Below are 25,037 nucleotides of genomic sequence, written 5' to 3' on the forward strand. Positions count from 1 at the left end.
CTTTGGCATCCCAAGGCCCGCTCCAGTCGATTCAGCAGCAACCAGCGCCGTTTCAGTCGACGGCATCGCCTCAGTCGGCGGCACGTCCGTGGCGAGAGCAGTAACTGGTGGAGCAGCCTCAAGGACAGGCACCGCAGCTTCCTCAGACCTTCCCTGGTCACCCTCATCCGCATAAATCGCCCCTGAAAGAAACCCGACCGAACGGCGTAAGATCACAGAAAAAGGGCAAGACCGAAGACAGAATTCGCGATGCAATAATGTAAACTCTCGGAATCGCTATGACGCACCTGGCTGGGACGAGACAACATTGTCCGTGTCCATGGGATCATCCCCCTGGCACGCCGGAGAGGTGGCAGAGGTGGCAACCCTGTCGAGTGAAAATCATTCGACCATCAAACATGAGTTTAATCGAATATCAGAAGAAGTTAGAAGAACAATGCACTTACGTTGAGGTGACGGGAACGATGACCCTCATCCGCGGCAAAGCCTTCCGAGGTTTAGATCCGCTCGGTTTGGCCACCTTGGAAGGCTGACTCGCAGGTTCGGCAGCAGCGCCCCTGGTCCTCTTGGCGCTCCGAGCACTCGGGACCACGGGAGCAGTTGGCGGAGCACTCGAGGATGCTGGAAGGGCCGAGGGAGCCGCAGGTTCATGTCGGCGCTTGGTTCGGTGCTCTGGTGGCGGGGGTGGCGAGTCCTGCTCTTCGTCTTCCTCCTCTTCTTCACCAGACTCCTCCTCCGTCTCCCCACTGTCGGAGACGTACTCGACGCTCTCCATGCTGCCCTCCTGGCTGCCCTTTTCCTCCTCCTCGGCCGGGTTCCCGTTCGAGACAGGGGAGAACCAGTTGGTCCACTTCTGCATAAAATACAGTCGGTGACATCAGACGTCAGACGGTGATTCAAGACAGCGATAAATCTAAGATAGTTATGTGCACTCGGCAAGTTGTACTCACCTCGTTCGGAGGAGGGTTGTCCGCGCGGAAAGCCTTCACTCGCCGGGACCCTCTGGGGTTCTCGCAGGCGCCTGTGATCTGGAGCACCCACGACGCCACCGTCTCCCTAGTCACGCACTCGGGGTTGGTCCGAGTGGAGTCTTCGGGTCTCGTGTAATGCCACATGTCGTGGTCTCGAGCCTGCAGTGGTTGGATGCGCCGGCCGAGGAAAACCTCCAGCAAATCTATGCCGGTGACTCCCTTTCTGACGACATCTACGAGTGCGTCGACCAGGGGCTGGATACGGATCTTCTCCGCCTTTGTGAGCGCGAGCTGCTTAGGCGGAGCTGGTCGATCTAAGCTAAAAGGAGGTAGCCCTGTAGTGGCATTCGGGCAAGCGACGTCCTGGCAGTAGAACCATGTCGACTGCCAGTTCCTAACCGATTCACTCAGCTGAAGAGCGGGATAATTACTTTTGCTCTTCTTTTGGAAGCCCAAACCCCCACAGAGCTGGAGAAGGTGAGTCTTATCATCCGACTGATTAAGTCGTTTGATGGTTTGGGACCTAGCAGAGAAGATATGTTTGAAAAGCCCCCAATGGGGAGGACAACCGATGAAGCACTCGCACAAGACTACGAAAGCAGAGAGATGGGCGATGGCATTCGGGGGAAAGTGGTGGAGCTGCGCCCCAAAGTGGTTCATTATGCCTTTGAAGAAAGGATGCGGGGGCAGGGAGGAACCTCGATGCACGTGGCTGAGCAGCAGGACGCGCTCCCCCTCCCGGGGCGCCGTCTCGGTCTCACCCTCCTCCAGCAACCTCCATGACTTGTGCGCGATCATCCTGTGCTCCACCAGCTCCAGCAAGCTCTCCTCCGTCACCGTGGAGGGGAGGAAGTCCCCTTGGATCCACCCCGCCGGTAACGCTCGCTGTCGCCGCTGAGCAGGAGCCGCCACCTTCCCCTTCTTCTTCTTCGCCTCCAGCTTGCTAGTCTGTCCCTTGGGCATGGCGGAAGCTGCGGATGCGCGAGGGAGAAGGAGAAGGAAGAAGCTTGGGGTGTGCAGAGGACGGCGAAGGAAGCGGAGCAAAGGCGAGATGTCTGGCGAGCGTAACGAAAAACCCTCGCTGCTGGGATTTAAGTAAGGTTCCGACTGGGTCACTGGCAAGTGGCCCCGAAATCTTATCCACCGACCAACCGCGGCGATATCAGTGGAGAAGATGAAGGCGCGAGAATCGAGGCGTCAGGCACTACTCGAGCGCGATGGCGTCATCCCCGCTGAGCGCGCGATAACCAAAATTTGAGGACCCCAGAAAATCCGCCGCTGTCAGTTGACTGGTCACGTCAGGAGATACCCTGGAAGCACTCGGTTTCCGACAGTTTGTTCCACCAATACTTCCACTCGGATCGTTGGTCAGAAAAGATAAAATGAATCGAGGCAAGCAACGCCAAAGTCACATCCGTTCCAGTCGGATCCAAACTTCAAGCATCGCTTCGTCGTTCCAACCCCGATCCATTCGGGGACTAATGATGGGGTTATAGTCCTAGGGTAGGATCATAGGCCTGCCCTGAAGGTCCAACCCAAGGACTACCCCTCATAAGGGACAAGACCCTTAGTCAGTTCCGACTGAACTAAGGAGTTCCCTTCATCCAGTCGGTAACAGATCCTCGACCGTCCAGTCGGAGATTAGCATTCGGAGTTTATCAAACTAACCGACTGGATTCCACTCTGTGCATCGTAACCCCCTTGGAGGGAAACGGTCATACGTTTCCATGTGCCTTTATTAGCATTTAAGACGTACTTTACCTGTAACGTAGGCATTTAATCGCCACTACTTCACCCCTGTGCATCGAACCGTTGTGGAGGGCAGCGCACTCTATATAAGCCACCCTCCCCCACTGGTGCAGGGGTTAGCAATTCACTGTATTCTATATTCCACTCGACAACAAGCTCCCTGAGCACTCAGACGTAGGGCTATTACCTCCACCGCAGAGGGGCCTGAACTCATACAACCTCGCCTTAGCTGAGGCTATGCCCATCCTTTCGTACCCTACACATCTACTGTCAGGCTTATACCCACGACAGTGATGAACCGTATATATGATGTACTTAAAATAACCACGATATTTTATAGGTTAATATTTCAATCTTTTTTAGATAACTTACCACATATGATATTTGGCAGGTTAAAATAGATAATCGGTTTTCTCCCTCTTTTGTGTGAAAAATATATAATTTGTTAATAGTAAATGCTCGGGGATTATCTATTCAAGATACCACTCGAGTAGTCCTTTTTTGCTCTTTTGCAACCGATCGGCATCAGAAACAACCATATGTATTTGAGTTTAGAATGTAAGTGTTTATTTCATTTCCCCCACTGCCCATATGCTAGCCGGGATGAGCTATTGTAGATGCAAAAAATATTTGATAAGGCGACCCACGTGTTGCTTTTTAGCTAACACAATTTTCACATATTAGACCTCTCCAATGCAACTCACATATAAGAACTCTCCAATGCAAATATCATAACAGTACTATGTAATGCCACCTGGAAGAAAGAGGACGTGACATTACAATTAAGGGCGAGAGATTATTTCAATATCGAATTTGATACAGTATTTTAGCACATCAGACGATAAAAAGTCAATAGCAAATATATCATATCCACAACTAATATGACTTCATGATACTACGGCGTATACTAATCATTTTGAGTGGCCTAAGACGAAATGCAAAAGATGAGCCATTGGTCAATTGGACTTATACATTTAACTTTTCCGAATTCGAATTAAAGAGCCCTTGGCTCACCGTTTCATTTCACATGTGAGACTGCCAAAACAAGGTCCGGTCCAAAGCACGTTGTTACAAAACGCGAAACTCTCCACAATCCCTGGCTTCCAAGTCCCAACCAAAGGAGAACCTTCTCAGGGACTTCTTTGTGATATTATCTGTGGTTATCCACAAAAATATTGCTCCATTGTGTTTACGAGAAGTGGGAACATTCCACGAATTGCTCCATTGTTTTTACGAGAAGTGGGATGTGGGAACATTCCACGGGTAGCTCCACGCGAGGACCCCGGAGGGCGGACGGACAGTCAAACATTCTCTGTCTGACTGTCTGTGCATCGGTTCCCTCGTACTGACGGGGAAGTACGTACGTAGATCTTTGGGTTTCACGTTCTGACTCTGATGGTTCGCAAATACGCCCGCCAAAAGACAGTACCACGCACCCTTAGCCAGTATGAGGACAGCCGCACGCGCCAAACTCAATACGTTTATATATCCGGGTTACAAGCTCCCAATCTCACATGGAAAACCAAGCAGTTTCTTATACCACTTCAAGTTTACTGCAATCCGTCCAAGAATGGATGAGGTGGCGCTCAACGTCGAGGTCGACCCGGTGCCGGAGATGAACGGGCAGCGGTGGGTGGAATGGCTGATCTTCGCCACCGGCTTCACCACCGCGAGCATGGCAGTCGCCGCGGCTCTGTACAAGGCGCCGGCCGGCATCTTCGACGGCCACAGGCTCGCCTACTACGCCTCCGTCGTCTCGGCCGGCGCTGCTGGCTTAGCTGAGGCGTTTGCTGCGATGGCATGGATGTCCGGTGCCTATGCCAGCAGCGAGCACGCGCACCGTGGCCACGCACGCCGCTGCGTTCTCTACGCTTCATTTGTGCCGCTGGCGTTCATGGCCGGCCTCGGTGGAGTTCGCATACTTTTCAGGTAAGAAGAATTGCTGCTTCGCCCGGCATTACGACCTCACCTGCTGCTGCTTTTGCGTTCGCTGGAGTTGCAAGGTTTTGCGTCCCTGCCGCTGGCTGCTGCCTAGCCTACGAATGGTTGTTCGTATACATTTGTAAAGTACTCCACCGAGTGCATGACTCATGAGTGCATGTCTGATCGATACGTTGTATACTTGGTAGTATTTCCTCTGTTCTAAATTATTTGCTTTAGATTTGTCTTAATATGGATATATCACGTTTTAATGTTAAATTCAGGTGTATATAAATCTGAGATAAGAATTTTAAAACAAAGGAAATACTAAGTAAACAGCTCGATTGCAGTCACTCTCACGGTCCATGAACACGGCGAGCGTTCGACAGCTCTTTTATACGAGACCATGGGAGATGTCCTCGTGTGTGTCCTTGGCATCACTGACGGTCCGGCCCAGCGCCGCCTCCCGCCGTGAACTCTTCTTCTTCCGCGGCCGCCTGAACGACGACGCGAGAAAGCGTCGATAGCCGATAGGAATCTCTCCGTGCCAGATCAGATGGACGGAGGACAAGAGCAGACTAGGGTAGAGATCACGCATCGCACAGATGCCGGTCTGATTCGGCACGAGCGAGCTGCGAACGCATGCCGGGCGCCGGAGCGGCGGTCCAGGTCTTCCCACTTCCAGTTGCATGCTGTCCTGGGCTCGATTTTATGCCAATGGGCCGCATGTGCGCGTATGTGAAGCGCATCTACAGCCACACCATCAAACTCGACTCAAACGGCAAGGCAACCCGCCCAGCACTAACCGGTCATATAAAATCAACCTATCCGGATCTTTCATATCCATCTCAAACGTCCGAACTGATCGGCGTCATTCATATCCATCTCAAATATAAGGACGATACGAGGCTTGCAGACGCATTTGGACACACATGATCACTCCTCCACATACAAAGTGACCTTACCCCGGACCACTTTTTTTCTTTCTTGATTCACTCTTTTCTTTCTCACTCTTCTTTTCATCAATCACATGCAAGTAACCGGGCATATGAGGGAAAATATGAAAGGTACAACTGCGCGAATGAAAAAATAGGGGTTCAAAACAGACAAAATCGATCGCAAGCGTTTGAGGGACCGGATTTGCAAGTTTCGGTTGTAGATGCTCCAAGAACATCTATAACCCGACGCCCTATATCTGCCCCAAACGCCCCGATGGCCAATTCGGTCAATGCAAGGATGAAAAATTGTCATCCAACCGTCCGGTCCAAACATCCAGACTGACTGACAACGTCCATACCAGCCCATACGTGGGGCGGATATGGGATGACCCACCCTGACCTCACATATGTTCATCCCTATCTGTATTCCGGATAAAACTCTAGTCGTTCCATTCCACTCTCCTTTGTATCCTAGCTCCACTTTGGTGTACTCCGGCCTTCTCCGGCATGACATGCAGTGGATCCGACTCTGAGAGGTCCAGATCCGCCGAGTAAGACCGCATCCCATGCGGGGTCAAGAAGGAGATAATCGTCCACATGGCTCTCCGCCGCTCCCGAGAGGAATGTGCTCGCTCACGGTCAGAATCGATCCGTCCGAAATCCACGGTATCCGCCCAAATGGCACTTGGATCCACCGGGACTGGTGCCTCTAGACGCGTGATTGCGGCCTCGCCTGGAGTGGTGATCACAACATGATAGCGCAATCCCATTGCTGCTTCGGCCGAGCTCCATTGCAGCCTGGCCGAGCTCCAACGCAACACCGACGGCTCCGTGCGAGGTGTCCTTGCAAATCCGGCGCCAGGAAGAAGCGGTGTATGTTGCGGAACGTTGCATGGGAAACAAAAAAAATTCTACGCACACGAAGACCTATCATGGTGATGATCATCTACGAGAGGGAGATCGGATCCACATACCCTTGTAGATCGCTAAGCGAAAGCGTTAATAAATGCGGTTGACGTAGTGGTACGTCTTCACGATCCGTCCCATGAACCATCCCACGATCCTTCCTACGAACCATCTCACGATCCGTCTCACGATCCGTCCCGATCAAGTGTCGAACGGACGGCACCTCCGCGTTCCGCACACGTACAGCTCAATGATGATCTCTGCCTTCTTGATCCAACAAGAGGGGGTGGAGAGGTAGATGAGTTCTCCAGCACAGAGGCGTGGTGGTGGTGGTGGTGGTGCTATTCCAGCAGGGCTTCGCCTAAGCACCGTTGAAACTAGAGGAGAAACAGATCTAGAGAGAGGGCAGCATGTGGCTGTTTTCTGTTGTGTCTAAAACCCTCAAAACCCTTAGTATATATAGGAGGAGAGGAGGGAGAGGATGCGCCCTAGGGCAGCCTTCTCTTCCCTTGCACAAGGGAGAGAGGAGGAGTCCTACTCCAATCCTATTTGGAGTAGGATTCCTCCTTCCCACTTGGAAACTCTTTCCACCTTGTTTTTTCCTTCTCAAACCTTATGGGCCTTAGTGGGAACTTATTCCACCCCACTAGGGGCTGGTTTATCTCTTCCCACAGCCCATGAGGACCCTTGGGGCGTGACACCCCTCCCGATGGTCCCCGGCATCCCTCCCGACACTCCCGGTACACTATCGATGAGCCCAAAACTTTTCTGTTGACCAAAACAGGACTTCCTATATATCAATCTTTGTTTCCGGACCATTCCGGAAACCCTCGTGACGTCCGGAATCTCATCCGGAACACCGAACAACCTTCGGTCACCAACACATATAACTCAACTATACCGAAACGTCACCGAACCTTAAGTGTGCAGACCCTGCGGGTTCGAGAACTATGCAGACATGACCTGAGACTCTCTCCGGTCAATAACCAACAGCGGGACCTGGATGTCCATATTGGCTCCTACACATTCTATGAAGATCTCTATCGGTTGAACCTCTATGTCAAGGATTCATATAATCCCGTATACTATTCCATTTGTCCTTCGGTATGTTACTTGCCCGAGATTCGATCGTTGGTATCTCCATCCCTAGTTCAATCTCGTTACTGGCAAATCTCTTTACTCGTTCCGTAATACAATATCCCGTAACTAACTCCTTTAGTTACATTGCTTAAAAGGCTTATTGTGATGTTGTATTACCGAGTGGGCCCCGAGATACCTCTCCGTCACACGGAGTGACAAATCCCAGTCTTGATCCATGCCAACCCAACAGACACCTTCGGAGATACCCTGTAGAGCACCTTTATAGTCACCTAGTTACGTTGCGACATTTTATACACACAAGGTATTCCTCCGGTGTCCGGGAGTTGCATGATCTCATGGTCATAGGAACAAATACATTGACATGCAGAAAACAGTAGCAATAAACTGACATGATCATATGCTACGTTCATAGTTTGGGTCTTGTCCATCACATCATTCTTCTAATGATGTGATCCCATCATCAAGTGACAACACTTATCTATGGCCAGGAAACCTTGACCATCTTTGATCAACGAGCTAGTCAACTAGAGGCTCACTAGGGACAATGTGTTCTCTATGTATCCACACATGTATGTGAGTTTCCAATCAATACAATTCTAGAATGGATAATAAGTGATTATTATGAACAAGGAAATATAATAATAACCAATTTATTATTGCCTCTAGGGCATATTTCCAACAGTCTCCCACTTGCACTAGAGTCAATAATCCAGGTCACATCACTATGTGATTGTAACGAATCTAACACCCATACAGTTCTGGGGTTCGATCATGTCTTACTTGTGAGAGAGGTTTTTAGTCAACGGATCTGATCCTTTGAGATCCTTGTGTGCTTTACAAATCTTTATGTCATCATATAGATGCTGCTACTATGTGCTATTTGGAAATATTCCAAATGACTGCTCTACTATACAAATCTGGTTTACTACTGAGAGTTATTCAGATTAGTGTCAAAGCTTGGATCTACGTAACCCTTTATGACGAACTCTTTAATCACCTCCATAATCGAGAACAATTCCTTAGTACACTAGTTACTAAGGATAACTTTGACCGTTGTTTAGTGATTCAATCCTGGATCACTTTTTGTACCCCTTAACAGACTCATGACAAGGCACGCATCAGGTGTGGTACATAGCTTGGCATACTTTAGAGCCTACGGCTAAGGCATAGGGGACGACCTTCATACTTTCTCTTTCTTCTGTCGTGATCGGGCTTTGAGTCTTACTCAAATTCACACCTTTCAACACAGCCAAGAACTCCTTCTTTGCCGATCTATTTTGAACTCCTTCAAAAACTTGTCACGGCATGCATTTCATTGAAAGTTCTTAATAAGAGTCTTGATGTATCGTCATAGATCTTGACGCACAATGTTCAAGTAGCTTAATCCGGGTTTTCCTTTGAAAAACACATTTCAAACAACCCTTTATGCTTTCCAAAAATTCTACATTATTTCTGATCAACAATATGTCTACCACATATACTCATCAGAAATCCTATAGTGCTCCCACTCACTTCTTTGGAAATACAAGTTTCTCATAAACCTTGTATAAACCCAAAAGCTTTGATCATCTCATCAAAGCGATATTCCAACTCCGAGATGCTTGCACCAGTCCATAGAAGGATCGCTGGAGCTTGCATACTTGTTAGCATCCTTAGGATCGACAAAACCTTCTGGTTGTATCACATACAACATTTCCTCAAGGAAACCGTCGAGGAAACAATGTTTTGACATCCTATGTGCAATATTTCATAAATAATGCAGCAACTGCTAACATAGTTCCAACAGACTTTTAGCATCGCTACGAGTGAGAAAGTCTCATTATAGTCAACTCTTTGAACTTGTTGGAAACATCTTTGCGATAAGTCGAGCTTTTCTTAATGGTGACTTTTCACCGTCATCGTCTGTCTTCCTTTTAAAGATCCATATGTACTTAATAGTCTTGCAACCATCAAGTAGTTCTTCCAAAGTCTATACTTTCTTTTATACACGGATCCTCTCTCGGATTTCATGGCCTCTAGCCATTTGCCAGAATCCGGGCCCACCATGGCTTCTCCATAGCTCGTAGGTTCATTGTTGTTCAACAACATGACCTCCAAGACAGGGTTACCATACCACTCTGTAGTAGTACGCGACCTTGTCGACCTACGAGGTTTGTAGTAACTTGATCCGAAGCTTAATGATCACTACCATCGGTTTCCACTTCAATTGGCGTAGGCGCCACAGGAACAACTTCCTGCGCCCTGCTACACATTGGTTGAAGTGATGGTTCAATAACCTCATCAAGTTCCACCACCCTCCCACTCAATTCTTTTGAAAGAAACCTTTCCTCGAGAAAGGATTTGTTTCTAGAAACAAACACTTTGCTTCCGGATTTGAGATAGGAGGTATACCCAACTGTTGCGGGTGTCCTATGAAGATGCATTTATCCGCTTTGGGTTCGAGCTTATCACGATGAAACCTTTCCACGTAAGCATCGCAGCCCCGAACTTTTAAGAAACGACAGCTTAGGTTTCTCCAAACCATAGTTCATATGGTGTCATATCAACGGAAATACGTGGTGCCCTATTTATTTTAAAGTGAATGCTATTGTCTCTAATGCATAACCCATAAACGATAGTGGTAATTCGATAAGAGACATCATAGTATGCACTATATCAAATAGGGCGCGGCTATGACGTTCGGACACACCATCACACTATGGTGTTCTAGGTGGCATGAATTGCAAAACAATTTCCACGTTGTCTTAACTGTGTACTAAAACTCGCAACTCAGATATTCATCTCTATGATCATATCATAGACAGTTTATCCTCTTGTCACGACGATCTTCACTCTGAAATAGCTTTGAACTTTTCAATATTTCAGACTTGTGATTCATCAAGTAAATACTCCTGTATCTACTCAAATCGTGAGTGAAGTAAGAACATAACGATATCCACCGCGTGCCTCAACACTCATTGGACTGCACACATCAAAAATGTATTACTTCCAACAAGTTACTTTCTTGTTCCATGTGGTATGATTTGCATGTCTCAAGTGATTCAAAATCAAGTGAGTCCAAACGATCCATCTGCATGGAGTTTATTCATGCGTTTATACCAATAGGTATGGTTTGCATGTCTCAAACGTTTCAAAAATGAGTGAGTACAAAGATCCATCAACATGGAGCTTCTTCATGCATTTTACACCAACATGACTCAAGTGGCAGTGCCACAAGTAAGTGGTGTTGGGGAACGTCGCATGGGAAACAAAAATTTTCCTACGCGCACGAAGACCTATCATGGTGATGTCCATCTACGAGAGGGGATGAGTGATCTACGTACCCTTGTAGATCGCACAGCAGAAGCGTTAGAGAACGCGGTTGATGTAGTGGAACGTCCTCACGTCCCTCGATCCGCCCCGCGAACAATCCCGCGATCAGTCCCACGATCTAGTACCGAACGGACGACACCTCCGCGTTCAGCACACGTACAGCTCGACGATGATCTCGGCCTTCTTGATCCAGCAAGAGAGACGGAGAGGTAGAAGAGTTCTCCGGCAGCGTGACGGCGCTCCGGAGGTTGGTGATGATCTTGTCTCAGCAGGGCTCCGCCCGAGCTCCGCAGAAACACGATCTAGAGGAAAAACTATGGAGGTATGTGGTCGGGCAGCCGTGAGAAAGTCGTCTCAAATCTGCCCTAAAAGCCCCATACATATAGGAGGAGGGAGGGGGACCTTGCCTTGGGGTCCAAGGGATCCCCAAGGGGTCGACCGAGCCAGGGGGGAGGACTCTCCCCCCCCAAACCGAGTCCTACTTGGTTTGGTGGGAGGGAGTCCTTCCCCTTTCCCACTTCTTCCTTTTTTTTTTCTTTCCTTTGATTTTTTCTCTCTTGGCGCATAGGGGATTGGTGGGCTGTCCCACCAGCCCACTAAGGGCTGGTGTGACCCCCCCCAAATGCCTATGGGCTTCCCCGGAGTGGGTTGCCCCCCTCCGGTGAACTCCCGGAACCCATTCGTCATTCCCGGTACATTCCCGGTAACTCCGAAAACCTTCCGGTAATCAAATGAGGTCATCCTATATATCAATCTTCGTTTCCGGACTATTCCGGAAACCCTCGTGACGTCCGTGATCTCATCCGGGACTCCGAACAACATTCGGTAACCAACCATATAACTCAAATACGCATAAAACAACGTCGAACCTTAAGTGTGCAGACCCTGCGGGTTCAAGAACTATGTAGACATGACCCGAGAGACTCCTCGGTCAATATCCAATAGCGGGACCTGGATGCCCATATTGGATCCTACATATTCTATGAAGATCTTATCGTTTGAACCTTAGTGCCAAGGATTCGTATAATCCCGTATGTCATTCCCTTTGTCCTTCGGTATGTTACTTGCCCGAGATTCGATCGTCAGTATCCGTATACCTATTTCAACCTCGTTTACCGGCAAGTCTCTTTACTCGTTCCGTAATACAAGATCCCGCAACTTACACTAAGTTACATTGCTTGCAAGGCTTGTGTGTGATGTTGTATTACCGAGTGGGCCCCGAGATACCTCTCCGTCACACGGAGTGACAAATCCCAGTCTTGATCCATACTAACTCAACTAACACCTTCGGAGATACCTGTAGAGCATCTTTATAGTCACCCAGTTACGTTGCGACGTTTGATACACACAAAGCATTCCTCCGGTGTCAGTGAGTTATATGATCTCATGGTCATAGGAATAAATACTTGACATGCAGAAAACAGTAGCAACAAAATGACACGATCAACATGCTACGTCTATTAGTTTGGGTCTAGTCCATCACGTGATTCTCCCAATGACATGATCCAGTTATCAAGCAACAACACCTTGTTCATAATCAGAAGACACTGACTATCATCGATCAACTGGCTAGCCAACTAGAGGCATGCTAGGGACGGTGTTTTGTCTATGTATCCACACATGTAAATGAGTCTTCATTCAATACAATTATAGCATGGATAATAAACTATTATCTTGATACAGGAATTATAATAATAACTATACATTTATTATTGCCTCTAGGGCATAATTTCAACAGTCTCCCACTTGCACTAGAGTCAATAATCTAGCCCTCACATCACCATGTGAATTACATTGTAATAAATCTAACACCCATACAGTTCTGGTGTCGATCATGTTTTGGCCGTGGAAGAGGTTTAGTCAGCGGGTCTGCTACATTCAGATCCGTGTGCACTTTGCATATATTTACGTCCTCCTCCTCGACGTAGTCGCGGATGAGGTTGAAGCGTCGTTTGATGTGTCTGGTCTTCTTGTGAAACCTTGGTTCCTTTGCTAAGGCAATGGCACCAGTGTTGTCACAGAACAAGGTTATTGGATCCAGTGCACTTGGCACCACTCCAAGATCCGTCATGAACTGCTTCATCTAGACACCCTCCTTAGCCGCCTCCGAGGCAGCCATGTACTCCGCTTCACATGTAGAATCTGCTACGACGCTTTGCTTGGAACTGCACCAGCTTACTGCACCCCCATTAAGAATAAATACGTATCCGGTTTGCGACTTAGAGTCGTCCGGATCTGTGTCAAAGCTTGCATCGACGTAACCTTTTACGGCGAGCTCTTCGTCACCTCCATACACGAGAAACATCTCCTTAGTCTTTTTCAGGTACTTCAGGATATTCTTGACCGCCGTCCAGTGATCCACTCCTGGATTACTCTAGAACCTACCTGCCATACTTATGGCCAGGCTAACATCCGGTCTAGTGCACAGCATTGCATACATGATAGAGCCTATGGCTGAAGCATAGGGGACGGAGCGCATATGCTCTCTATCTTCATCAGTTGCTGGGCACTGAGTCTTACTCAATCTCGTACCTTGTAACACTGGCAAGAACCCTTTCTTGGACTGTTCCATTTTGAACCTTTTCAAAACTTTATCAAGGTATGTGCTTTGTGAAAGTCCTATCAGGCGTTTTGATCTATCCCTATAGATCTTAATGCCTAGAATGTAAGCAGCTTCTCCTAGGTCCTTCATAGAGAAACTTTTATTCAAGTAACCTTTTATGCTCTCCAAAAGCTCTACGTTGTTTCCAATCAGTAATATGTCATCCACATATAATATTAGAAACGCCACAGAGCTCCCACTCACTTTCTTGTAGATACAAGATTCTCCAACCACTTGTATAAACCCAAATGCTTTGATCACCTCATCAAAGCGTTTGTTCCAACTCCGAGATGCTTGCACCAGTCCATAAATGGATCGCTGGAGCTTGCACACCTTGTCAGCATTTTTAGGATCGACAAAACCTTCGGGTTGCATCATATACAACTCTTCCTTAAGGAAACCGTTAAGGAACGCCGTTTTGACATCCATCTGCCAGATTTCATAATCGAAAAATGCAGCTATTGCTAACATGATTCTGACGGACTTAAGCATCGCTACGGGAGAGAAAGTATCATCGTAGTCAATTCCTGGAACTTGTGAAAAACCCTTTGCCACAAGTCGAGCTTTATAAACGGTCACATTACCGCCAGCGTCCGTCTTCTTCTTAAAAATCCATTTGTTCTGAATAGCCTTGCGGCCCTCAGGCAGCATCTCCAAAGTCCACACTTTGTTCTCATACATGGATCCTATCTCGGATTTCATGGCTTCTAGCCATTTGTTGGAATCTGGGCCCACCATTGCTTCTTCATAATTTGCAGGTTCATTGTTGTCTAACAACATGATTGATAAGACGGGATTACCGTACCACTCTGGAGCAGCGCGTGATCTCGTCGACCTGCGTGGTTCAACAGAAACTTGAACTGGAGTTTCATGATCATCATCATTAACTTCCTCCTCAACTGGCGTCGCAATGACAGAGGTTTCCCCTTGTCCTGCGGCACCATCCAGAGGGATGAGAGGTTCGACAACCTCGTCAAGTTCTATCTTCCTCCCACTCAATTCTCTCGAGAGAAACTCCTTCTCGAGAAAAGTTCCGTTCTTAGCAACAAACACTTTGCCCTCGGATTTGAGATAGAAGGTGTACCCAACTGTCTCTTTTGGGTAACCTATGAAGACGCACTTTTCCGCTTTGGGTTCCAGCTTTTCAGGCTGAAGCTTTTTGACATAAGCATCACATCCCCAAACTTTAAGAAACGACAACTTTGGCCTTTTGCCATACCACAGTTCGTATGGTGTCGTCTCAACGGATTTCGATGGTGCCCTATTTAAAGTGAATGCAGCTGTTTCTAATGCATAACCCCAAAATGATAACGGCAAATCAGTAAGAGACATCATAGATTGCACCATTTCTAATAAAGTACGATTACGACGTTCGGACACACCATTACGCTGTGGTGTTCCAGGCGGTGTTAACTGCGAAACAATTCCACATTGTCTTAAGTGAGTACCAAACTCGAAACTCAGATATTCACCCCCACGATCAGACCGTAGGAACTTGATCTTCTTGTTACGATGATTTTCCACTTCACTCTGAAATTGCTTGAACTTTTCAAATGTTTCAGACTTGTGCTTCATCAAGTAGACATAACCATATCTACTTAGATCGTCAGTGAAGGTGAGAAAATAACGATATCCGCCGCGTGCCTCCACGCTCATTGGACCACACACATCGGTATGTATGATTTCGAACAAGTCACTTGCACGCTCCATTGTTCCGGAGAATGGAGTCTTAGTCATCTTGCCCATGAGGCATGGTTCGCACGTGTCAAGTGAATCAAAGTCAAGTGACTCCAAAAGTCCATCAGCATGGAGTTTCTTCATGCGCTTTACACCAATATGACCCAAGCGGCAGTGCCACAAAAATATGGCGCTATCATTGTTTACTCTAACTCTTTTGGTCTCAATGTTATGTATATGCGTATCTCTATCAAGATTCAATATGAACAATCCTCTCACATTCGGTGCATGACCATAAAAGATGTTACTCATAGAAATAGAACAACCATTATTCTCAGACTTAAAAGAGTAACCGTCTCGCAATAAACAAGATCCAGATATAATGTTCATGCTCAACGCAGGCACTAAATAACAATGATTTAAGTTCATCACTAATCCCGATGGTAGTTGAAGTGACACTGTGCCGACGGCGATTGCATCAACCTTGGAACCGTTTCCTACGCGCATCGTCACTTCGTCTTTCGCCAGCCTTCGTCTATTCCGCAGTTCCTGCTTCGAGTTGCAAATGTGAGCAACAGAACCGGTATCGAATACCCAGGCACTACTACGAGAGCCGGTTAAGTACACATCAATAACATGTATATCAAATATACCTGATTTTTCTTTGCCCGCCTTCTTATCTGCCAGATACTTGGGGCAATTGCGCTTCCAGTGACCCATACCCTTGCAATATAAGCACTCTGTTTCAGGCTTAGGTCCAGCCTTGGGTTTCTTCGGCGGATTGGCAACAGTCTTGCCGCTCTTCTTCGAATTGCCCTTCTTGCCTTTGCCGTTTCTCTTGAAACTAGTGGTCTTGCTCACCATCAACACTTGATGCTCTTTACGGAGTTCAGACTCTGCGACTTTCAGCATCGCAAACAACTCGCCGGGAGACTTGTTCATCCCTTGCATGTTGTAGTTCAACACAAAGCTTTTATAGCTTGGCGGCAGTGATTGAAGGATTCTGTCAGTGATAGCTTCTTGCGGGAGTTCAATCCCCAGTTCAGCTAGACGGTTTGAGTACCCAGACATTTTGAGCACATGTTCACTGACAGACGAGTTTTCCTCCATTTTGCAAGCATAGAATTTATCGGAGGTCTCATACCTCTCGATCCGGGCGTTCTTCTGAAAGATAAACTTCAACTCCTGGAACATCTCAAATGCTCCATGACGCTCAAAGCGACGTTGAAGTCCCGGTTCTAGGCCATACAAGACTGCACATTGAACTATTGAGTAGTCCTCCTTACGTGCTAACCAAGCGTTCTTAACATCCTGATCAGCCGTAGCGGGTGGTTCATCTCCTAGCGCAGCATTAAGGACATAATCCTTCTTTCCAGCTTGTAAGATTAGCTTAAGATTACGAGCCCAGTCTACAAAGTTGCTTCCATCATCTTTCAACTTAGCTTTCTCTAGGAACGTATTAAAATTCAGGATGACACTTGCGTGAGCCATGATCTACAACACAAATACATTCAAAGTGGACTTAGACTATGTTCAAGATAATTAGAGTTCAACTAAATCAAATTATATGCTAAACTCCCACTCAAAAAGTACATCTCTCTAGTCATTTGAGTGGTTCATGATCCACTTACACTATCCCAAGTCCGATCATCACGTGAGTCGAGAGTAGTTTCAGTGGTAAGCATCCCTATGCTAATCATATCAGCTATATGATTCATGATCGACCTTTCGGTCTCATGTGTTCCGAGGCCATGTCTGCACATGCTAGGCTCGTCAAGCTTAACCCGAGTGTTCCGCGTGCGCAACTGTTTTGCACCCGTTGTATGTGAACGTTGAGTCTATCACACCCGATCATCACGTGGTGTCTCGAAACGACGAACTGTAGCAACGGTGCACAGTCGGGGAGAACACAATTTCGTCTTGAAATTTTAGTGAGAGATCACCTTATAATGTTACCGTCGTTCTAAGCAAAATAAGGTGCATAAAAGGATTAACATCACATGCAATTCATAAGTGACATGATATGGCCATCATCACGTGCTTCTTGATCTCCATCACCAAAGCATCGGCACGATCTTCTTGTCACCGGCGCCACACCATGATCATCCATCAACGTGTTGCCATCGGGGTTGTCGTGCTACTTATGCTATTACTACTAAAGCTACATCCTAGCAAAATAGTAAACGCATCTGCAAGCACATATGTTAGTATAAAGACAACCCTATGGCTCCTGCCGGTTGCCGTACCATCGACGTGCAAGTCGATATTTCTATTACAACATGATCATCTCATACATCCAATATATCACATCACATCATTGGCCATATCACATCACAATCATACCCTGCAAAAACAAGTTAGACGTCCTCTAATTTTGTTGTTGCATGTTTTACGTGGTGACCAAGGGTATCTAGTAGGATCGCATCTTACTTACGCAAACACCACAACGGAGATATATGAGTTGCTATTTAACCTCATCCAAGGACCTCCTTGGTCAAATCCGATTCAACTAAAGTTGGAGAAACCGTCACTTGCCAGTCATCCTTGAGCAAAGGGGGATACTCGTAACGATGAAACCAGTCTCTCGTAAGCGTACGAGTAATGTCAGTCCAAGCCGCTTCGATCCAACAATACCGCGGAATCAAGAAAAGACTAAGGAGGGCAGCAAAACGCACATCACCGCCCACAAAACCTTTTGTGTTCTACTCGAGAAGACATCTACGCATGAACCTAGATCTGATACCACTGTTGGGGAACGTCGCATGGGAAACAAAAATTTTCCTACGCGCACGAAGACCTATCATGGTGATGTCCATCTACGAGAGGGGATGAGTGATCTACGTACCCTTGTAGATCGCACAGCAGAAGCGTTAGAGAACGCGGTTGATGTAGTGGAACGTCCTCACGTCCCTCGATCCGCCCCGCGAACAATCCCGCGATCATTCCCACGATCTAGTACCGAACGGACGGCACCTCCGCGTTCAGCACACGTACAGCTCGACGATTATCTCGGCCTTCTTGATCCAGCAAGAGATACGAAGAGGTAGAAGAGTTCTCCGGCAGCGTGACGGCGCTCCGGAGGTTGGTGATGATCTTGTCTCAGCAGGGCTCCGCCCGAGCTCCGCAGAAACACGATCTAGAGGAAAAACTATGGAGGTATGTGGTCGGGCAGCCGTGAGAAAGTCGTCTCAAATCTGCCCTAAAAGCCCCATATATATAGGAGGAGGGAGGGGGACCTTGCCTTGGGGTCCAAGGTATCCCCAAGGGGTCGGCCGAGCCAGGGGGGAGGACTCTCCCCCCCCAAACCGAGTCCTACTTGGTTTGGTGGGAGGGAGTCCTTCCCCTTTCCCACTTCTTCCTTTTTTTTTCTTTCCTTTGATTTTTTCTCTCTTGGCGCATAGGGGATTGGTGGGCTGTCCCACCAGCCCACTAAGGGCTGGTGTGACCCCCCCAAATGCCTATGGGCTTCCCCGGAGTGGGTTGCCCCCCTCCGGTGAACTCCCGGAACCCATTCGTCATTCCCGGTACATTCCCGGTAACTCCGAAAACCTTCCGGTAATCAAATGAGGTCATCCTATATATCAATCTTCGTTTCCGGACTATTCCGGAAACCCTCGTGACGTCCGTGATCTCATCCGGGACTCCGAACAACATTCGGTAACCAACCATATAACTCAAATACGCATAAAACAACGTCGAACCTTAAGTGTGCAGACCCTGCGGGTTCGAGAACTATGTAGACATGACCCGAGAAACTCCTCGGTCAATATCCAATAGCGGGACCTGGATGCCCGTATTGGATCCTACATATTCTACGAAGATCTTATCGTTTGAACCTTAGTGCCAAGGATTCGTATAATCCCGTATGTCATTCCCTTTGTCCTTCGGTATGTTACTTGCCCGAGATTCGATCGTCAGTATCCGTATACCTATTTCAACCTCGTTTACCGGCAAGTCTCTTTACTCGTTCCGTAATACAAGATCCCGCAACTTACACTAAGTTACATTGCTTGCAAGGCTTGTGTGTGATGTTGTATTACCGAGTGGGCCCCGAGATACCTCTCCGTCACACGGAGTGACAAATCCCAGTCTTGATCCATACTAACTCAACTAACACCTTCGGAGATACCTGTAGAGCATCTTTATAGTCACCCAGTTACGTTGCGACGTTTGATACACACAAAGCATTCCTCCGGTGTCAGTGAGTTATATGATCTCATGGTCATAGGAATAAATACTTGACACGCAGAAAACAGTAGCAACAAAATGACACGATCAACATGCTACGTCTATTAGTTTGGGTCTAGTCCATCACGTGATTCTCCCAATGACGTGATCCAGTTATCAAGCAACAACACCTTGTTCATAATCAGAAGACACTGACTATCATCGATCAACTGGCTAGCCAACTAGAGGCATGCTAGGGACGGTGTTTTGTCTATGTATCCACACATGTAAATGAGTCTTCATTCAATACAATTATAGCATGGATAATAAACTATTATCTTGATACAGGAATTATAATAATAACTATACATTTATTATTGCCTCTAGGGCATAATTCCAACAAGTGGTACTATCATTACTACTTTGTATCTTTTGGCATCAATATTATGAACATGTGTAGCACTACGATCGAGATTCAATAAACCATTGAAGGTAATTATTCAAGCAAATAGAATAACCATTATTCTTTTTGAATGAATAATCGTATTGCAATAAACACGATCCAATCATGTTCATGGTCAACGCAAACACCAAATAACAATTATTTAGGTTTAACACCAATCCCGATGGTAGAGGGAGCGTGCGATGTTTGATCACATCAACCTTAGAATTACTTCCAACACATATCTTCACCTCACCCTTGCTAGTATCCTTTTAATCCGTAGCTATAACTTCGAGTTACTAACACTTAGCAACTGAACCGGTATCTAATACCCCGGTGCTACTAAGAATACTAGTAAGGTACACATCAATATAAGGTATATCCAATATACTTTTGTCGATTTTGCGAGCCTTCTCATCTACCAAGTATCTAGGGTAGTTCATCCCCAGTGACCGTTTCCCTCATAACAGAAGCAGTTAGTCTCGGGTTTGGGTTCAACCCTGGGTTTCTTCACTAAGCAACAACTGTTTTGTCGTTTCATAAAGTATCCCTTCTTACCCTTGCCCTTTCTTGAAACTAGTGGTTTTACTAACCATCAACAATTGATGCTCCTACTTGATTTCTACTTTCGCAGTGTCAAACATTGCGAATAGCTCAAGGATCATCATATGTATCCTTGATATGTTATAGTTCATCACGAAGCTCTAGTAGCTTGGTGGCAGTGACCTTGGAGAACCATCACTATCTCATCTAGAAGATCAACTCCCATTCGATTCAAGCGATTGTAGCACTCACACAATCTCAGCACAAGCTCAACGATTGAGATTTTCTCCCTTCACTTTGTAGACAGAGAATCTTGTCGGAGGTCTCATACCTCTTAACAAGGGCACGAGCATGAAATCCCAATTTCATCTCTTGGAACATCTCATATGTTCCGTGATGTTTCAAAACGTCTTCGGCACCCCAATTCTAAGTCGTTAAGCATTACACACTGAACTATCACGTAGTCATCAAAAAACGTGTATGTCAGATGTTCACAACATCCACACACGACGCTCGAGGTTCAGCACACCAAGCGGTGCATTAAGGACATAAGCCTTCTGTGCAGCAATGAGGACAATCCTCAGTTTACGGACTCAGTCCGCAAAATTCCTACTATCATCTTTCAACTAAATTTTCTCTAGGAACATATAAAAATAGTAGAGCTACAACGCAAGCTACAATATAATTTGCAAAGACCTTTTGACTATGTTCATGATAATTAGTTCAATTAATCATATTACTTAAGAAGTCCCACTCAAATAGACATCCCTCTAGTCATTTGAGTGTCGCATGATCCAAATCCACTAACTCAAGTCCGATCATCACGTGAGTTGAGTATAGTTCAAGTGGTGAACATCTCCATGTTGATCATATCAACTATATGATTCATGCTCGACCTTTCGGTCTCTTGTGTTCCGAGGCCATTGATACGTCTCAAACGTATCTATAATTTTTGATGGTTTCATGCTGTTATCTTGTCATCTTTGGATGTTTTATGTACCTTTTATATTTTTTTGGGACTAACTTATTAATTCAGTGTCAAGTGCCAATTCCTGTTTTTTGTGTGTTTTTGGCTCTTTTCAGATCTGATTTTGGAACGGAGTCCAAACGGAATAAAATCCCTGAAATGATTTTTTTCCCGAACGAAAGAAGATCACGGGGCCTGTGGGCCAAGCCAGGAGGGCTGCAGGGAGCCCACAAGCCCCCACTCCGCCACCAGGGGGGAGGCGGCGGTGGGCAGGCTTGTGGCCTCCCTGGCGCCCCCTGGCCTAGATCTTGCGCCTATATATTCACTAAAAATCATAAGAAAAAAAATCAAGGGAGCCTCAAAAATACTTTTCCGCCGCCGCAAGCTTCCGTTTTCGCGAGATCTCATCTGGAGACCCTTCCCGGCACCCTGCCGGAGGGGACTTTGGAGTTGGAGGGCCTCTTCATCATCATCATCGCCCCTCCAATGACTCGTGAGTAGTTCACTTCAGACCTACGGGCCCGTAGTTAGTAGCTAGATGGCTTCTTCTCTCTCTTGGATCTTCAATACAAAGTTCTCCATGATCTTCATGGAGATCTATCCGATGTAATCTTCTTTGGCGGTGTGTTTGTCGAGATCCGATGAATTGTGGATTTGTGATCAGATTATCTATGATATATATTTGAGTCTTTCCTGATTTCTTATATGCATGATTTGATATCCTTGTAAGTCTCTCCGAGTCTTGGGTTTTGTTTGGCCAACTAGATCTATGATTCTTGCAATGGGAGAAGTGCTTGGTTTTGGGTTATTACCATGTGGTGACCTTTCCCAGTGACAGTAGGGGCAGCAAGGCACACATTGATTGGTTGCCATCAAGGGTAACAAGGTGGGTTGTGTCGTTGAAATGAGACTGTCCATCTACATCATGTCATCTTGCTTAAGGCGTTACTCTGTTCTTTTGGACTTAATACACTAGATGCATGCTGGATAGCAGTCGACGTGTGGAGTAATAGTAGTAGATGCAGAAAGTATCGGTCTACTTGTTTTGGACGTGATGCCTATAGATTTAATCATTGCCATAGATGACGTCACAACTTTGCGCGGTTCTATCAATTGCTCGACAGTAATTTGTTCACCCACCGTCTACTTGCCTTCATGAGAGAAGCCACTAGTAAACACTACGACCCCCGGGTCTATTCACATCTATCGTTTACACCTCCGCTTTTACTTTGCTTTGTTACTTTGTTGCTTTCAGATCTCACTTTGCGAACAATCTATAAGGGATTGACAACCCCTTCATAGCATTGGGAGCACGTTCTTTGTGTTTGTGCAGGCACTTGTGATACTCCTTCACTGGATCGATACCTTGGTTCTCAAAACTGAGGGAAATACTTACCACCGCTGCGCTACATCACCCTTTCCGCTTCGAGGGGACACCAACGCAAGGCTCCAAGGCCATGGGGAAATCCTTTGCATATTTTCCTAGGAAGTCCCTAAAGGCGTAGCCGTAGCAGAAGGATTCCTGGTGCCGCTGCTGAGGAGAATCAAGACAAGAACAGTCTCCCGTCAGCACGTGTTTCTGGCGCCGTTGGAAGGTCTTTTGTTGAAGTAGCAGCCATGTTTGCACATGGTAGGCTCGTCAAGTTTAACCTGAGTGTTCCGCGTGTGCAACTGTTTTGCACCCGTTGTATGTGAACGTTGAGTCTATCACACCCGATCATCACATGGTGTCTCGAAACGACGAACTGTCGCAACGGTGCACAGTCGGGGAGAACGCAATTTTATCTTGAAATTTTAGTGAGGGATCACCTTATAATGCTACCGTCGTTCTAAGCAAGATAAGGTGCATAAAAGGATTAACATCACATCCAATTCATAAGTGACATGATATGGCCATGATCTTGTGCTTCTTGATCTCCATCACCAAAGCACTGACATGATCTTCATCGTCACCGGCGCCACACCATGATCTCCATCATCGTGCTGCCATCGAGGTTGTCGTGTTATTATGCTATTACTACTAAAGCTACAACCTAGCAATATAGTAAACACATCTGCTAGCACAAATGTTAGTTTAAAGACAACCCTATGGCTCCTGTCGGTTGCTGTAGCATCGACGTGCAAGTCGATATTTAACTATTACAACATGATCATCTCATACATCCAATATATCACATCATGTCTTTGGCCATATCACATCGCATGCATACCCTGCAAAAACAAGTTAGACGTTGACTCCATGACAACAGACCTTCCCCAGCGATGGCACCATAAGAATGCTATTGACGGCCCACCAGCGCGTGGGATCGCAGTAGTTTTTGAGGGTAGAGTATTCGACCGAAATTTGTTGATACACCAAAAGGAGGTGAGAGGATACTCTCGAGTATTAGTAGCTGAATTTATCAGATTCAACCACACCTGAAAGATTAGTATCTGCAAGCAAAGAGTCAGCAGCAAAGTAGTATGATAACAACGGTGTCAGAAACGATCTGTTCATGGCAGACTATTCCTAACTATCGTATCAATGGCGCCAAGTTGCCCGTTGACGGAAATTGTCTTTTTCCCGTCAACGCCGAGTGAATCAAAATTTTAGCAGGTAGCAGTAGTGTAACGAGTAATAGTAGTGGCAAGGAACAACAGTAGTGACAGCAGTAGCAAGCGACAGTAGTAACAGCAGTAGCAAGTAGCAACAGTAGTAACATCAGCAACAAAAGTAGTAACAGCAGTAGCAGCAGAGCAAGACAAGTAACAGCAGAAGTGGGACGAACTCGTAGGCAATGGGTCGATGATTCGTTTGGATGATATTCATCATGCAACACTTATAACACGGAGAGGCATGCATTGCGTGTGTAGTCATACGTGCTTAGGGAAAAGAACTTGCATGACATCTATTGTCCATCCCTCCCGTGGCAGCGGGGTCCAAAAGGATACTACGGGATATTAAGGTTCTCCTTTTAATAAAGAACCGGAACAACGCATTAGCACTTGGTGAACACATGAACTCCTCAAACTATGATCATCACCGGGAGTGGTTCCGGTTATTGTCACTCCGGGGTTGTCGGGTCATAACACATAGTAGGTAACTACAACTTGCAAGATCGGATCTGAAACACACATATATTGGTGACAACATAATAATTTCAGATCTGAAATCATGGCACTCGGGCCATAGAGGCAAGCATTAAGCATGGCAAAGTAGTAGCAACATCAATCTCAGAACATAGTGGATACTAGGGATCAATCCCCGTCAAAACTAACTCGATTACATGATAGATCTCATCCTACTCATCACCGCCCAGTGAGCCTACAAATATATTACTCACGAACGATGAAGAGCTTCATGGAATTGGAGAGGGAAGAAGGTTGATGATGACGATGGCGACGATTTCCCCTCTCCGGAGCCCAAAACGGACTCTAGATCTGTCCTCCAAATGAAGAACGGGATGTGGCGGCGCCTCTGTATCGCAAACGCGACGAAATCTTCTCTTCTGATTTTTTTTCTGGGTGAAAGCGAATTATAGAGCTGAGATTGGGGGCGTGTCACGCCCAAGATGCAACCCTATCCTTAATTTGGCACGAAGGCCTCGTCGGGGATAGAAGCGCATCTCGTCGTGTCGCAAGAATGGATATCGTTACAAGTACATGTACTGAAAAGAAGATATATATATATATATATATATATATATATATATATATATATATATATATATAATTGGCTTACACTCTCCACAAGCTACATCAG

Source organism: Hordeum vulgare, chromosome 2H (assembly GCF_904849725.1).
Source record: "Hordeum vulgare subsp. vulgare chromosome 2H, MorexV3_pseudomolecules_assembly, whole genome shotgun sequence".
Taxonomy (NCBI): domain Eukaryota; kingdom Viridiplantae; phylum Streptophyta; class Magnoliopsida; order Poales; family Poaceae; genus Hordeum; species Hordeum vulgare.